Raw genomic sequence first — 5,097 nt, 5'->3', positions numbered from 1 at the left:
GACCTCTCCTGCCGCCCGCTGCCTTCTGCCTGCTCTGCTCCCCGCTCTGGCTCTGGTGAATTCTCTCACCCTCCCACGCTTCTGACTGTACCCAGTGCTTGTATAATTAAATAAATGAATAAATAAATAAATAAATCTTTAAAAAAAAAAAAGATCCTAAAGAGCAAGCTTTCTGGACATTTGGGGAGCGGTTTCAACCATCTATACATTAATTGAAGAACCTAAGATAATGAAGCAGTTTTACTCACCCACCTTTACTTCTTTACACCCTCTTAATCTCTGCCTTCACCATTTTCCCTTTTTATGTTATCTGCCTTTCACAAATATTTGGCAAAAACATTTCTTTCAAGGATGAAAACCTGAAGGCATGCCATCAATCCTGAAACATTGAGGGTGCTCAATATGGCTTATTCTGGGGAACAAAACCACCCTTATTTTATGTAATTAGCTGCAGTTCATGAAGCAAGGAGCAGGTTGAGGAGGAGGCCTGGCACAAGGTGGAGTTAATATTACAATGAACACCCTTGTGGAGTGGCATATTTATGAAGTGCTTTCTGTCAAGATTGTGCTGGGGGTGGTAAGTCAGCATCGTATGTTTCAGACAAGGTATGTGAGATAGAGATTATTCAGGAGTTCCTGGGTCTTTGCTACCTTAATATTCATCCTGTGTTCTTCCTTCCCTGGCCTAGTCAGGCCCCTAGATATCTTAAACTCCCTGGCCCACACCTTTCCTTTCCCTTTATACCACCACTATCCTGATTTCTACTCCCACGCTGGACTCAGCTTCCTAGCACACATCTGCTATGTGCACCATTTTCTCTCTCTCCCTCTTTCTAACTTTTTTAGGTCACTTAAGCCCCTTAAGCATTCAGTTTCAATGCTGTCTTTTCAGGTTGAGAACAGAGTTTTGTTTTTTTTTCAAGGTAGGAGCCTTGTACAAAGATAGTGGTAGACAGGGGATTTCTTAGCTTTTTCAGTTGCATCTTGAGTTAAAATAAATTGATCAACAGGAGGTGACTGAAGGCTTGGAAAACACTAGGTTCGCATTAGAGAGGTACCCATTGTCTGAGCTGTGCGTACAGGAGACCCCAAGGATGGGCTTATGGTGGTGGTTGTGCTGGGCAGAGGATGCCTTGGAGGGAGCTGGCCAGTGTGTGAGAGCAGGCCTGAACTTGGGCTTCCTGTGGGAAGGAGAGAGAGGCTTGGGCCCTGAGTGGCAGGCTGGTAGGTGAATGAGCATATATTGATAGTGATGGTCCAATGCAGGGTGTGGTCAAAGCAACCATCTCTTTTCTTCTTCCTTCCTGTACCTGTTCCTTTCAAATGGAGGAAAGATGGTTATTAATAGTAAGACCCAGGAACAGCCTGACCCAGCCCTGAGACTGAGGAGAGTCCCCAGGGCTGTCCTTGGAAGGTGATAACAAAAGATTCCATATATGGGACTAATTCCTTTTCTCTTGGAAATGATTTTGGTGATGGTGGTTCTGGGCTAAGAGGAGTCCAAGTCTGGTCAAAGTGCTTATTTATCTTTGTGTTAATCTGTAATATACTCTGGAGTACTGATTATCTGTCAGGCACCATGCTGTGGGTTTTAGCCATTTAATCTCAAGTCAAGCCTATGGTAGGGACCATTATAATCTACACCTTACACATAAACTGAGGCTCTGTTGTCTCTTAATTATTACCCAGTTGGTGAGTGCCAGGACCCATGATCTGGAGAAGCTTTTTCTCACCTTCACTGTTCTGAAGCCAAGGCTGGGATTCAAAGCAGGGATGGAAGCTGAGGATCAAGACCACAGATGCCAAGTCGCCTCTTGTTTTTTCCTTTTTCTTGTTGATGCTACTCTGTGGTTACCTGATCCCTCAGTTCATTCTGGAGGTGAATACCTCTTCTTGGAGCTTGCTCAGTCCAGTTTGACTATCTCCAAATTTCTGTTTGGCTCTGTCCCTTCATCTCACCAGCTGTGCAGGCAAACTTCTGGTTTCACTGGCCATGAACCATGGATCATGATCATGTCCTCATAGCTGTTGTGGGAATACCATGTGGAAAGGATGGAATTTTTTTTTTTTTTAATGGGTACCAAATTGCTTTATTTGAAGGAATGGTACAAATGACAGCTATAAGTAGATGTTTTGGTACAACTTATAGAAAAGGTAAAGGTAACCCCAACATGCATGCACAGCCTTGGTGACCAGGAAAGTCACCCCCTGGCTATGAGAAGCCACCCTAAGGCTTAGCTTCACTCTTGTCACTGTCTCCCACGGTGTGCTTGTCAAAGAGATACTCGGCCTTGCCAGATTCGGGGGCCCCCATCTTGCACAAGTTGGTTACATGGTCACCCAGTTCTTTTGATGGATTTCACCTGCTCATCCAGGTAATGAGTCTCCAGGAAGTCACACAAATGGGGGTTGTTTTTGTCAGTAGCCAGTTTGTGCAGCTCCAGTAGTGACTGATTCACACTCTTTTCCAAGTGTAAGGCGCACTCCATTGCATTCAGCCCGTCCTCCCAGTCATCGCGGTTGGGTTTCTTGATGTCCTGAAGGAAGATGCGGCCACCTCATTGGTTCTGCAGCTTCATCAGTTTCTCAGCATGTTCCCTCTCCTCATGAGATTGGTGAAGAAAATATTTGGCAAAATTCTTCAAAGCCACATCATCACAGTCAAAGTAGTAAGACATGAACAGGTAGACGTAGGAGGCGTAGAGTTCCAGGTTGATCTGGCGGTTGATGGCAACCTCCGAGTCCTGGTGGTAGTTCTGGAGCACCTGCCAGGGGGACCGATCCGACGGCGGGAGCAGTGGGGGCGGGGGGGGAGAAGTGGGGGACGAGCGGGTTCCGTCCAAGCACTGTTGAATCTCCGCGAAGGCTGTCAGGATGGAATTTTTTTTTAAAGGGGACAAATGTGAAGCATGTTGGGCAGGCATTTTGGAGCTGTGCTTGTCAGGAGCTTATGAAACTATAAAAAGGAATGGAGGGAGGCCCATGCCATTGTGGTCACCCTGCCACTGGTAGACCCTGAGTGTCATCAGGACAAACCAGTTGTAGGGCTTTTCCAGGTCAAGGGGAGGAAGGCTTTGGGAAAAACTAGGTTTGCTGGGTTTGGCGCTCTGAGCTAGAGGACTTCACCCAAGCTCTCTGTGGGATATCCATGTCTAACGATATGCTCTTGGTGTTCTGGGAATGTTCTGGTTACTGGTAAGGGGATACTGTCAAGGTTGGGGTGTGTGTGTGTGTGTGTCTGTGTGAATGTATGCATGTGGGAGCATGCACGAATCTACTTTCATCTAAGGGGATTACTGAAGTTAGTCATTTGACTGACATTGGTACCTGCAGGCTGTGTGCTCCTGGTTGTTTGAGGCTAGTACCCTGCATAGGGTAGTTTTGTAAATACAGCAAGTGGCTCACCAGGGTCAGGGTTCTGGAGGCCATATAATCCATAATAGCTGCATGCTCTGTTGGTTTAAAGAGCATCATTTTGTTCATTTTTGAAAGTCTGGATAGTCATATCCCAAATATCACAACCCAGTATGTAGAGAGAAATGGGTGGTAAATTTGGTTCAGGTTTTATCTAGTTATTTCAGAACTTTTATTATTTAAATCTTATAACATTAAATCTTACAACATTTTCACATATGTAAATTTCTTTGCTCCTGCTTAAATGTTTGCATAAACTCCATCCTATCGGGTTAATAGAACTCTTTTTTCAAGCTAGGTAATACTGCTTTTCTCCCCTTTGCATCCTCCATTTCTCTCTGTAAAGTAATTGAGAATGGTTTTTATGGTCAAGATCTTTCTTTCTTGTCCCTCTAAGGAAGGACTTCTGTGCTTGCATTCAGAGTCAAAAGAAGAAAGACTCCGAAATCTGTACAAAGCAGAAACATGGCTCCTGACATGAATAGTTTTCAGTCAAAACAAGATCCTCCCAACAATGAAGGCCAACAGATGAATTGCATTTGCACTGGAACTACATTCTCAGATGTTAATTGACTATGAAGGTTTTTTTCCCCCAGCCTGCCATCTCCTTAGGTAACTCGGTGTACATCCTGGCAGTTGTAGCCATTTAGCAAGTAAGAAAATCTCAAACTAAACAATTAGGCAGCAGTAAAAATTTTAAGACACACATAAGTCATTTTTGGATTAAGTTTGGATTATCCAACTTAGTGTTTCTCCTTCTTTAAAGCTTATAAAATGTCTTCATAGTAGCTCAGATGAATGCAGTAAGTTATGGTTTAATCACCTTTTGGACCCATTAATTTGTCATCTGAATATGTGACCTGACTTTGCGTGGTCATCTCCCAACTGTATGTAGTTGGCCCCTGTGGGACCAGCCAGTGGTGGGTGGTTGAATGGGCACAGATTCAACCTCTCTTTGGGGAGAACAATTTATCATTGTGGCATATCTCACTTTCTTTCTGTAGGTATGGGGATATCGTGAATCCATCCATCCATCCATCCATCCATCCATCCATCCATCCATCCATCCATCCATCCATCCATCCACTCAGTCAGCCATCCAACAAACATTTGAAGGTGCCATAATGAGCTGGCAGATCAAGTTTAGTGGAGGAGCCAATAGTCCCAGGATGTTGAAAGCTATTTATTTATTTATTTATTTATTTATTTATTTATTTATTTATTTATTTTTTGTGGGACCCTCGCCAGCGGTGGGGAAACAAACCGGCGCTGCAGAGGCTATGCAAAACCTCGCAGCCCAGCACTCAACTGCTGCGCCTCCAGGGGAGGCCCGAAAGAAGCTTGTTTTGAGCACACTGCTGGATGTCTGGGGCAGTCTCTAGATTGGAAGGGGAGGGTATAATTTAAGTTAAATGATATCATGAGTGAACTCATTGAGGTTTAATTTACCTATAGTGGTAAAATGAACAAATCTTAAGTGTACAACTTAGTGACCTTTCACAAGTGTCTATATATATATATATATATATATATATATATATATATATATAGAAGTGTGATCATCGGAACACTTCCGTCATCCCAGAAAATACCCTTCTAGTCAATCCTCCCTGACCCCACTCCTAAAGATAACCACTGTCGGGAATTAGTACCTTTCAGGGGAATGGAGTAACTCCAGCTCTT

General features: G+C 43.8%; 1 pseudogene across 1 annotated transcript; it reads right to left on the bottom strand.

Annotated features, from left to right (window-relative positions):
• Positions 1–2,227: 2,227 nt before the first annotated feature.
• On the bottom strand, positions 2,228–2,924 carry LOC311180146 (ferritin heavy chain-like; annotated as a pseudogene). Its single transcript has one exon. The product of its transcript is annotated as a ferritin heavy chain-like (transcript).
• Between the last annotated feature and the right edge of the window lie 2,173 nt (positions 2,925–5,097).

This window comes from Talpa europaea (genome assembly GCF_964194135.1).
Source record: "Talpa europaea genome assembly, chromosome: 11".
NCBI lineage: Eukaryota > Metazoa > Chordata > Mammalia > Eulipotyphla > Talpidae > Talpa > Talpa europaea.
The sequence above is the reverse complement of the archived record's forward strand: the minus strand, read 5'-3'. Positions and strand labels throughout refer to the sequence as shown.